Below are 13,186 nucleotides of genomic sequence, written 5' to 3'. Positions count from 1 at the left end.
ACAGAACAAGAAGATGGAAGACTAAAACAACAAAAGCTCTATCGATCTGAGGGAATAAACATACTGTGCAGTTTATTAGACCATGTGACCATAAACCTCGGGTGCCTTTTATAGGGAGGGGAATGTACTAATAAACTATGATATTTGAACACAATGTGATTGCCACAATCTGTTTCTTTACTGTTCGCGTTTTTCTCTCCTGCATCAGGACACGACACTGTTGAATTGTTGAACTCTGAGTAATTGATTTATGACAAACTTTGTCACGATGTCATAAATATCTTCTCTCCAAAATAAACTCGCCCGGTTGTTCAAACTTGTTTGAGATTATGGTAAGGCAGAATAATTGTATTATGTTAAAGGGTGGAATAGCAGTCATGCCATGACGCAATGGTACCACTAGGTCGAGACCTGAAGGGCGAATAGTGAAGGTCTTGTAAAGAGTTGTAGGTTTTCGGGTTTATGCAAAGCTGACAAGCATGAAAATATAACGTCAAATGACATGGTGAATGCGGATTGCTTGGGAGGTAAGGCACGTTCCAGTAGCCAGAGTCCTTACAGCTTGATGCAGATAGGAAGCCAAGTAACGCGCAGTTACCGCTCCTGGCTAATTGAATTAGAGAGCAACTTCTCACTTACAACCTTTAAATCTCGTGACACAGACAACTCGAGTCTGCCTCAAGGATAACCTGCCTTCAAAAATACCCCCACTTTCCAACGTGCAAATCGGCAACGTCGTAGAAAGGGGTTCGTCATAACGCGCATGCACACCCATGCTCGAGCATCGGATCTCCAATTACCAATCGTCTGTTATGACACAACCCACCCCTCCCCCTTTCTCTTACCATACCCGACGTGCACATCCCAACTACTGACAGTAGCTTTTTGAGGGTTAAGACCGATCCAGGGACTCCGCGCTCGTCTTTGTTCGCGTTGTTCAAGTACGTTCCGCTGTCGGGAAAGACTCAAAACCGACGGAACTGTATCCAGAGGACTCACTCTGAGAACTGAGTTGTGGAGAGTAACAGGCTCGGGCTGGCTGCGGGCACCTTGCTGTTCTCTACTCGCCAGGACGAGTCAAGAAGAGAAGTCTCTTTCTGGTCTCTGTGATTACCACCAACAGAAACTCACGTTCTCTTTGTGAATCTTTTCCACCCTCGAACTTGACAAGTTCTTTCCCCGAGTCTTTCCTTGGCTGCTCCTGGAGGCATCTCCACCGAAATCGACGACTCTGCGATTCTAGGATTCATACTTGAAAATTGTTCGGCTGTCCTAGGTGAGTTTTCTTTTCCCTTAAGAAGGATCTGTGTTGACTTCTTTCAACTTTCTTACGATGACATACATGTCTGGAAAATACTCAATGGAGCGATTTGATGTTTTAGATGAGTCTTGGTGGATGTATTGGTTGCTTGGTAGAGTGACAAGTGTCCAGTTCATTTTTATCTTGATTAATTAATTTTTAAAACGTTTGCAAATTTTGCATGGTTTTGCTTCAACCTTGGGAGAGTAGCCTACACGCAGCGTAGCTTGCAATCATACAAATATTGGAATCACTGACATTTCATTTACGATTCCATCGTCATTCAGAACCTTAGCTATTGCCAAAAATTTATTATTGAATGTTTATTTCTCGTGGCATAAACTGTCAAATTATTTGCCAGAGTTCATGCTCAGGATTATCAATGAGTTTTATCGATGCTTGCATTGCTCCATTCTGGTGAATCAGCAAAACAGACAAATCTGCTACTGCTGACAAAACTTTATCGATACCTGTTGCATTTAAATACATCGCTGTTACGAAATGCCATGACTTGAGTTTGACCAAAGTTTCATGAAACTTCTTAGATTACAAATCAGCAGAAGGATCTGCACGTCTGTAGCGACAGGTTTTCGTACAAAAAACTTTGTAAACAGAAAACGGAAAGGGAGATTTCATAAACGCTTTTATGGCATCGCCGTCAGTCAATGAGGGGCGAAAATTAATCTTGTCCTGCCCACCGCTCAACATCAGAAATCACTTAAACATAGCGAAGAGTAGTTGCTATTTACGTCATCTGCATGTAGTCAAAATGGATTACCTCCTGGTCACAGTGCGATGTACTTTACGAAGACTGCTTTGATGAGCAGACGACGCGCGTGATTGACTGAAAAAAGAAAGAAAGATGGAAGCGGCAATTTTGTACACTCATTGCGCGCAACGATTGTTAAAGATCAAACTCGCTTCCCATGCTTTTTTTTCTGTTAAACAGCTATATAGGACATAATACCTCGAGAAATGCCAACATTATTAATATCAAAATGACTTGAAGACTTGCTGATCGTACTAAAGAGATGCAAATGCATCTCCTTGAAGCAGTTTCATAATACTACAGAGAAATTATCGTAGAGAGAGTCTACTTGTGAAAGAAAAAAGAAACGCACTTGTATTTGAATCGCATGTGAACTGAAGTTGAATATAGACAAACGTAGCTCAAGCGACAGTGTTATTCATTAGCATGAACAAACTCTTATTCTTGATAGTCCCCAATGTAAACCTTTACGCGTTTTGCCTCATTACGAACAGAATACTTGTATTACGTCAAGATCTTTGTATAACAGATAGAAACAATATAGTTACTTCAAGATAAATAATTATATAAATGACACTACATGTTGAGCCTCTTATCGATGATGCTTCATTTGCTTCAAGGTGATATTCGGTCTGAGTAACAAACATATTACAGTCAAGACTAGGCCTATTATTATTATATCGAAACACCAATCTTTACTTGTGTTTTATATTTTGAAGAACAAGAGAGTTAATTTTAAGCATCCAATACGACCCCGCTTGCTTTTTTCTATCTTTTTTTCATTTCAGTAAGTTTTATTTCTCCGCTTTTATAATGGAAATCAATGTAACAAAATAGATTTTTTTTTTAAAGTTAAAACATCCACAAGAGTGCTTACTACAAATATGAATTACAAAATGTTAAATTATAAGAACAATACGTAAAATGTTTCATGGTATATGTTCAAGTATACGGTGGAGAAGACCGTTATAGATAAGCAAACAGTTTGACGTGGATAACGGCATCTGGACATGAGTTGTGACTGTTCTCTCTATTCTAACTGAAGGAACAAAACATATATCACACAAAATTAAGTGTAAACAGTCGAGTTTCCTGAAGTCATAATGGCAAATATAATCTCGTAGCGAGCTTAAGACTGCGTTGATAATGGGTTTCAGGGTTCGGCTGGCTACAAGTATTATTTTAAAAGTATTCTGTTGAAAACGGTCTTTGAACTGCAAAAATGAGGCATAAGTCGTTTTATCTATGTATGTTTTCCATGAAGATCCGGTGTAAAACAATGGAACAGTATTTGTCGTATTTCAAACAAACCGAACTACGTGAACCCTTTAATCGGCCGTCAACTTACCGATTTTCTTGTCTGATTCCAAACCTATATCAGTCCTATTAGAAGAGATTCGTCTGAGTCTACTACCGGTTCTTAATACCTTGCCTATTGAGTTAGATTAATCTGTATTCATGACCATGCTTTCTTTATGAGAAGACAACAAATTTCACCGCATCGATTTGGTTAATTTTAGAAGTGACTATGACTAACTGGTTGGACATTAATTAAGGGTTTTTTGTGCCAATCTCAGATGAGTGTTCTAATCCTCCGAGCTCCTGTCTGAGATTAACGAGGATTGAAAGTCACGCGTAAGGCAGGACCAAATTCTTGCGGAACAAACCACACCTACAGTCATATCCTCGGCCACCCCTCTCCCATGAAGAAGCTCCTTGTCTTCACGATTCACGGTTCTTTAAGTCTCGTTTCTATTAAATTATTATAGGTTGACAGTTTCCATAGAAGTTTTGTCCCATAAATGATAATTGTATTAATGAGTACTGTATGATTTTTAAGGAAAGAAAATTACAATTGTATTTCAAATACATTATGGAAGTACAAGATGAAAAGAACAAAATTAAGAGAATATCAAACGTGTTTCGAGCAGATTCCCCCGAACAAACAATGTCGTGATAAAATGATATTTGCATATATGTGTGTGTAGGAGGTAGTGCATGCGTGTTATACTGCATTATGGAGAACATATTATTTCATCAGCTTCAAATTTTTTCTAGTTTTACTTAAACTACTGTTAAACAATTATTATTCTTACACATTCTTATAAAATTACAGGCTTCTTTATCTTGTATTCAGCGAGATTTATCATCAAGTTCTCATCATGCGAGCTGAAACATCTTACGGAATAAATCATACGTGAAGTGATCTTAATCATTTTCCTATCACCCTCAGAAACCTTAGCATTTGCCGTGAATTATCAAGACGGAAACTGTTTAATGATATAAGAGGATCAAAGCCTATGAGAGGGCGCACCTATCATGCCTACTTTCTTAAGACTATTACTAGTCACACCTGTTTCATTTACTAGCGCTTCGGATATTAGGAGAATGTTTTCGACTTCAAATCTATTCTTTCCACAGCTGTTCACAAATTTGTTTGTGTGTGTGTTTGTGTATGTGTTTTTTTCACAGTTACTAGTTGTTAAATCCGCTATACGTCGTCAATTAGCGGTCTTCCTAATGTGATAATTTGGGTTCAATTTTATTTGCGATTGTTATCAATTCCCAGTTTAGGTAGTCATTGAGGACACCGTGGAGCTTCCTGTGCAGGAGTCATGATTCAACGATGGCCGACTGCATTTTTATATAATAAAAGAAAAACAATAATCTCTTTATGCTATAATTTCATTGCACTACGAGCAAACTTAATATTCTATATACGTGAACTTGAATTTCATCCAAATTGTATGACATATTAATATGAGACATCCATCACGACACTGCCAGGAATTCCCCGGATGTTGTGAACATCTGTTGAATCTGATAGATTAAGAGCCCTACACAACATAAAGCAGTAAATATGCCGTGATTCGTACAAGGACATATCTAATTTAAAAGGATTGTTTTGCATCACATACCATCCAGCCAGTTGGTACTGTGTGCTGGGCGGTTGCAGCATTTGAGCCTGCTGTCAACCTTTAAGGCGCCACCCCCGACGCTTTGCTGAACTTTCGTCAGCGTTCCACGTGGTTTATCTCGTTTACTCTGCATCCCGCGTGTATCTTCGTCATCCCCATCTCCTTCTTTAGCTCGGCGAGGGCTTTCCAGTAGAACTGCGGCTTCCCCAATCCGTCCCGATTTCTAAATTTGTCCGCCAGTTTGAACCCATGCCAACGGCATTTGACACTTGGCTCCCGGTCAACTCGCCAGATCAAAGTACAAGTTTAGAACACCCGAGCATAAAAGCGTCTCCCTGATTCATCGATATGATTTGATAGAAGATCAGTCCATACTAACCAGGAAATCGGGGTAAATTTTGTTTTTAAACAAAGTAAATCAACATTGCTTATATACTTTAACTATACTTCCATATTTTCATGCTCAAATAACATTGAAACTCTTTTCCCCCGGATGGTTGGATGAAGTTTTCTCCTACGTGACATCTATTCTAATTTGCTTGTCTCCCTGTTAGTAACGAAATCGCGTTAGTGAAAAAAAAAACAATATTTTCTAACAACATTGATCAAATTTCCATTGGAAGCACTTGCGTTGAAAAAGACATGAATGATAACCTTGAGGACGCTAGAGGGGCATATTCTATAGTATTCCAGATAAAACAGTACACTAAGACACAAGACAATTGTTGATGGCTGCATCAAACATCTAAATATCAATCGAGATATCTCAAACGTCTGGATGGTGACTGCATCCTACCAGGTTTCTCCATTAATACAAGGGTGGATTCATTTATTCTTACAGAGCTTCACGGTAGAGTATCGACGATGTTTCAGTGTTTCTTATAGCTATAAAGGCAGCAACTGATATATAGTTATCCATACATAATATTTGTCATTATCTATCATTGCAGTAGTATTTACTTGTGTTTTAATCCTGATATTGCAGTGATCGCACTTGTCTTGGTCAAACAATGCCAATCTGAACCGTAGGACTTATTAATTCAATCCGCATTGAATTTGCCTCAGCTTCACAAGAGCATGGATTACCCAATAGGGCTCCATTTTTTTATTACCATCTCATTTAAGTTGCAATTGAGGTGAAAACCTCAACAACCTTGTCTTAGCAAAAAAAAAAAACCCGTTATTAATTATTTCTTGTTAATTCATAGAGGCTATAACCACATGCTCTAAGACAATACATGAGAGAAAAATTTCTTTCATCAAATCTTAGAGCCCAAGAACAGCCCTCAAGTGATAAAATGTTTGGTTTAGAAATCCTCAGCTCAACTCTTCTCAACAAATAATGACAGACTGAGCATGGAGTAGTGAATTAATCCGTGATCGTCATAGCGAACTATGACAAGATCATTCCACAGGAGATAAGCACCGGTTGATGAACTTTCCATTTCTGACTGAGGTTCTTTTTTTATATTTCGCTTGATTTTACGCTGGTAACGAATAAGCCTGAAGACAACCCACGCCGCGAAGATCTCGGGAGCTTTACATGTGAGCTTAGGAGGTCTAACAGACTTCCGTTTTGGGTGTAAGTGTATCATCTCTCAAAGTGTCTTGAGGGAGGGAGAGTATATCTTTTGCTTGCTTCTTTCCCGCCTAAAATGCATGTACATCATATTGAATGGTAGAAGGTGCCATGAAAGGAACTCTGGACCGAGTTCAGGGAGAATATTTGAGGGATTTCACAAAGAGGAAATATCAAAATTCGAAATAAAAGGTCAATTCTGAAGAGAATAGCTGTTTTGTATCTTATCCATGGAGAGAAAAGTGAGGCATTTTTGCACAATGTGGAGCAGAACAAGACCATGGAAGGTTTACAAGGTGAGCTTTAATGAAATGACTTTCATAAAATGTGTGATATGTTTGATATTACAATGTGATCCTGCTTTCTTACATGTTACTTGTTACTTGAGAAATAAGTGCTTGGGTACTTCGATTTAAATGTCAATTTCAGCTAAATTATTACCTTGAAATCTGAATAATTACACAAATTTCGGACGTAAACTATTGTGTGTGTCACATGCCGCACGATTACTGGTGCTATAGATTTAGGTAAACGCTATGCCTTCCTTTGCATTTAGAGTGTTCCGTACATTCGAATCCGAACGCATGGTACAAAGTGGTACACTTATAGTGACTTGACTAATCTTTTCGCAGTCATTCCATGTGTGAGAAGTGCCCACGCTTAGATGATATGATTTTGATTGCAACTGTCGTTTATTGAGGCAGAAGTCTAAAGTGTGCACATCACAGTGAACTCAATGTCATTGTTATACACGCATGTACCTCTAAAAAGGCACTTGACAATGCCACGTTCTTAACAAGTAATTCCGCGAATCCCTGGCAAAGTTACAAATATTTTAATTCTTTTTGGCACCGAATAAATTTCACATATAAAAAATTTCCTCGAATGCAAGGTTTAACACCCCAACCTCCCCTCCCCCACCAAGAAAAAAAAAAAAACAAACCCTCCATATATATATATATATATATATATATATATATATATATATATAAACAAAACAACATTTGGGGAAAACATTATTATATTAGCCGGAAGCTACCGGCCTCCGTTGCCAAACCACTTTTGTGCTGTTTTAATTTCTTTCTGAGTCAGTGGTTTAGGGAATGCCAAACTATCGTATTTTGTCGATAATAACAATAATAACTATTTGCTATTGAAATCAAGGTAGGTCAAATGTGCGAACCACTGACAACATCAATGTTCCAAGGATATGTCATCTCTTTGATCTCTGGCTCACTGCGGTCATTCGCCAAGTTGGCTGTCCTTCTCGGAAGATGAGAGGAGCGAAAGCCGAGGATGGCGGCCTGGCGTAAAGCTGCTGGATGTTCTCTCAGCTGATACCGGAGACAGCAGCCCTCTGCCTCCAAACATTGGTCTCAGAGACATTTTGATGGAAACCCTGAACTTTTCTTACAAGTGTCATTATCAGTGGTCATCTGTGGGAACTAAATAGATAGAAGTTTAAGATGTGTCACTATAAATGCCTATGAATTTGACATGTGACATTATCATCGTTATGTAATGATTATTGATATGGGTAACGATGATGTGCCAAGGACATCGTTGCTCTTACTTCATCTACAAGGCATTGGAAACCAGTACCCCTAAACAAATCTTTTACTTGTCATGTTTGGGAAGATACACTTTCCGGCTGCTAAATACCGTTCCTTTGCTGCTCACAAACAAAAATGTGGCAGTCGTATCAGTTTATTTAATGAGCAAAACATGAAATCGCTGTCAGAGATATACCTGAAATGATACTTCAGGTTATTTCGAGAGCTTGATTTCTAAACTCGATGCTAACAGCAGTTGTTTCGCACAGCATAAAATAATCCTAGTTTATTATTCATGTTTGATGAGATTTGGGCCAGTCTTATCGAGTAGCAATGGTGGCAAGGCTTCACCATAGCAACGCAAATGACGTGGAAAGAATGACGACAAACGTTTGACGCGGATTATCAACATTTATTATTGGACTCTTGTTGACAGCGAATAATCCAAAGTTTGAAAACACGGCGTGTGAGTGGATAATGCGTTTTTCCGGTCCGTGATCATTCGCGTTGTATAGCATCGAATACTCATGCGTCAACTCTACGGGTTGGAATCTAAGCCTGACGCGTACATTAGACTGCATGATTTGACATTGCTGATCTTCTAACTTATCATTTCAAATAAATTTTTTGTGTCACAATGCGCATTTAATACGGTTTATTTCTTCCATTTCTGGATGCATGTCAAGATATTATCACAATTGTTGTGAAGTTCACAAATCATTTTGAATTGAGAAACAAAACTGACATCATTAAGGCCTACATTTCTGTAAACATTCATTTGGATTAATGTCCACTGAAAACACATATTTTATAATGCATCCGGCGACATCAGTAAACAAATATACACTGTAGACATGGTTCTATAGAATATACCAAGCGGGATCTCTTGCTACAATGAATTATTGCATTGCTCACACAATCACGTTGAGAAGGACTTGTAAGAAAATGTCTGAAGTATTCTAAACACGTGTGATTTTCTTGTTGATGATAATATTTTTAATAGTGATAAAAAAACCTTTATAAGTACCACATTAGATGTTTGGTCATCAGCTGAAAACAGTTTTCCGCAAGATTTATCATTTTATGGGATAATGGCACTCTATTTAGAAGTATTTCGTTGCTTTTTCAAAATATTGACATACTGTTGCATTGTTAAACAATTACTCTGCATCGCATAACTATACGCTGTAACCTGCCCCGTAAAATGTTTAAATGTTTTCTTGTTTATTTGCGAAATGATTGTGGACAGTTCGCTTGTCGTGATTAGTTTCAGAGAGAGATGATATCTAGAACTCTGAAGTTAAGAAGTCAGGCGTATGCTGGCATGCAGTATTTTATATGTTACACTTACATGCAGTATACAATTCACAAGGCATTTGAGCTGGAAACTGGCCATGTCGCATAAGTGGGGTTTCACTTCGCGTATTATCCAACGTAAGATGGTACTATGTCATTCTGTGTCAATGCGTGGAGCGGCCAGTTGACGACGAAAAAGTGCATTTCTAGGCGGAAACTTCTAATCAGTGTCCATGCCCAACACAGGCAGGTGTAAGTCGACGAGTCAGTGCGTTTTCCTGACGACCGCAAACGTTTTCTATTTTAGTTTTTATACCCCGTCGTGAAAATATCGTAGACCGTCTGCTTGTCGTGATCGGTTTGAAAGAGTTCAAACTTCGAATTCGAACCTTGAGGCGCGCCCTTATGCATCTTTCCTTTATTATCGTTCATATTGAATGCCCCTCCGATTAGTATGCCTATCACATATCTAAACAAAGAGAAAGTTCATCAGATATTTTTAGCAATGTAATGATGGTCTGAAAGCAAGAAATATAACATACATATATTCTCATTCATGGAGCAGGATTTGTAATGGGAAAATGCGTTATAACTTGAAAAAAAAACACGTTTTATACATGCACGAAGACCTTGATGATATGACCAAATTGAATTCTTCAAAAAGTTTTGGTGCCAGATACTTATTGGAAAGTGTGCAGAATTCTACGGGGCTTTCTTAGCCAATCGGTATACACAATGGGTACAAAGGGCTAAACATCTCTTCAGACAGACAGTTAAACGTCACTGCTAAGATTCATTGTAGTCCAGTGTGTTCTTGAAATGACATCAGAGTTGTTAGCCCTGTAGCAAACACACAGCACGTTTGGACACTTCCATTTTTATCTTTATCTGTCAATTTTAGTTAATTAAATCACAGAAATTTAGGACCCCGCCTACCAATGTGTACTTAAGTGGCAAAATATCCTAAGACCAATTGGTTGACGTGAAGAGTCTAGGTGTAATCGGTCCACTTATGTACATTGTAACCTTGACTGCTCGGTCTTACAGCGCGCTGAATATCCTGCGTTTGGCGCTGATCTTTACGTACCCAGGTTGTTAGGACAGTAGAAAGCACCGTGCTAAAGCAACGCGCCAACGCCTGGTTCTCGTATAGCTATCCATACTCTATATTGACACTCAGTTTGTAAAAGTGGCTTTGTTTTACATAATATTCAGTCCATACATGTATGATTTACGCTTCGAAACACTCATTATCATTTACGATGATTAAACATGATTTTGACTGTGATGATAGTTTCAATATGACTAGATCCAAATATCTATGTACTTTAAGTAAACGTGCTTTTTTTTCAAATGCTGTCAACGTGGACTGTTTAATTTAAAAAAAAAAAATAGTCCAGACATGGAAAAGGTCTAATCATTTTAATAAGTCACCATAAGTCACTATATAAGGAAGATTTAGACGTTTTGGTGTATCGAAGCATAACCACTTCAGTTGTTGGTAAAGAGTGCTAGGATCGCTCCCTCGTGTTCACGGACAAATTCGCTGTCAGCTGCCGCATCAAAATTCTTTTGTCTCTTTCTAAGACCACTTCCAGTCCAGTGTACTCTAGTTTAATCACTGTCGCCAATAGCGCTTTTATGTTCTTTATCTAGTATTCATTGTCACATCCGTTGGCATCTTGGCTCTACTAAATGGGGCTCTTCAAAAGACTTACTTTGTTTGTTCCTGGTTTCTGAATGGGACCAATGAAAGTCAATGATTCGGGCGGGCATGGGTCTATCTTCCGCTTGAGTCTCCTCTCTGGTATGGTATTTGACTTTGGTGTACACTTGTGAACACATGACTGTAAAGGACGTGCACATAGATGCCGTAGTGCATGTTCCTGATGAGTTTGGCTCCCATTCTGTTCTGTTGAGTTTCGAGTGGAAAATCGATGTTCTTTCACGAGATTAATGTATATCGGCCGAGACCCTCCGTGGATAGGTCCCCGAACGGCTCCGGTGATGAGGATGAGCGTGGACGGTTTAGACGGAATTCATTCATGGTAATGGTATCTTTTCGTGTTGTCAATATGTATCTTAACCCATTGAAGGGTATAAAATCCCAATGATACTGTGGCAGGTGTATTTGTGAAGTGCATGGTATAGGAACGGATTATGGTGTTTTGTTAAATGAAGGAAGCATTCCTTCTTTCTTTTACTTTTAATCATACATAATCCACGTGGAACGCGCGAGACCTGCTTGCTATAATGCAGGCAATGTTTGAAATATGGAAACATTTGTTTATTTGCATTTTTTCTTATTCTGGAGCCTTGAATGATAAAGGCACATAATGTTTATGGGTACAATGGGGTTTTCTAGTATATAAAAATAGCTCCTATAGAGCCTGATCTCAGAATATGGCTAAATGTAACTATTATGCAAACGTCTGGATGTGATGCTGATGATGGCGATGTCCGGTCAACTTTCTGAAGATTCTGAAGACGGACGAAGTGTGTGCATAGAATTTGACATGTAACACTCCTAGGAAGATTGCTATACCAAGGAGGCTTAAGAGTTGGAGTTCCAACTGGCTGTAATTATTCAAACAGTTGTCAGATTTCTGTTGATGTACCAAATAATGTTTACAGGTGCATTTGTGCCTTTGATGATCGATTTTCGAAGCCGCCGTCTTGCTGAGCAATCTGAAGATTCATTTTGAACGTTAACATAATATTGGCCATATTTTGCTTATTATTCATCAAATGAAATGAAATTTCACTTAATGATAAAGCATGTAAGACAAAAATCAATCCCGTGCAGAAATTTGTGCAAAAGTGTAAATCAGAGCTGTATCATGTGAAAATATTTAAAACTGTACCATTCTGGAAAGCCGGTTTTATCACTTTTCCGCTTGATTCCGACAAATAAAACTGACCTGGAATAATCTTCAAATATAATTCTTTATTGATAGATATATCAGATTAGTGCCCGGGAATGCCCAGTCGAGTAATTTCTTATTTCAGCATTTTTTGCGCAATTTCTATTCGCACATCCTCATGTCTGTACCACCTATCTTGTATAAGAAGGGATAGCGAAAAGTAATTACCATCACAAATACATATCTTCCTTAGAAAGTGGCAGGTGATTATGCAATGAGACACGAGTCAATTGTCTTCCTATCTGCGTGGCAGATCCTGTTTTTCACATGCTTCAAATATTTCTGAGCGGCGGCATCGAACATCTAGAAAAGGAAATAAGACAGTTGTGACTCCATTCTCTTGAACCTCCTTGGCTTTACAGCTGTACGCACATGACTGTTAGTTGTTTTGTTGATTGTACTGATGCCAAGTTATACTTTGCCCCCGTGAGATGTTGCATTTAACAGACTGATGTAAAAACTCAACCGAAGTCATGCCGATGATGATTTTTGGGGTTTGTTTATGCTTTCACTTTTCACGTTGGTACATGAATAATCAGTGATAATTAAGGCGTTTTGTTCAAGAATCTTTATCTCTGCTATATAATATGGCAAAGGCATTCTTCGTAATATTGAATACTCTTTACATAGAAAGAATAATGACACAAATGATACTTCTCACACTACGTACAAAATCCTGCACGTTTAGGAGACGTCGCAAAGACGCCTGTTGCCTCATACTCACTTGCATACATTTATTTGTTCACACGCCTCCTGGAGTTAACAAAAATCATACTGAAAATTGATTGACGTCACATCTTGGTAGGCAGGGAAAACATACAACTCTGAAATGTGTCAGCCTTTGAGC

The 13,186-nt window shown here is 38.5% G+C and overlaps 1 protein-coding gene across 1 annotated transcript in view; it reads left to right on the top strand.

The window, feature by feature from the left end:
• Positions 1 to 13,186, top strand: part of LOC139720603 (electroneutral sodium bicarbonate exchanger 1-like) — a 52,420-nt gene that overhangs the window by 11,034 nt on the left and 28,200 nt on the right. The gene's annotated exons all lie outside the window — the stretch shown is intronic.

Source organism: Diadema antillarum, unplaced genomic scaffold (genome assembly GCF_040938485.1).
Source record: "Diadema antillarum isolate AM-2024a unplaced genomic scaffold, OU_Dant_1.0 scf00000130, whole genome shotgun sequence".
NCBI lineage: Eukaryota > Metazoa > Echinodermata > Echinoidea > Diadematoida > Diadematidae > Diadema > Diadema antillarum.
This window is presented reverse-complemented; position numbering and strand designations above follow the sequence as displayed.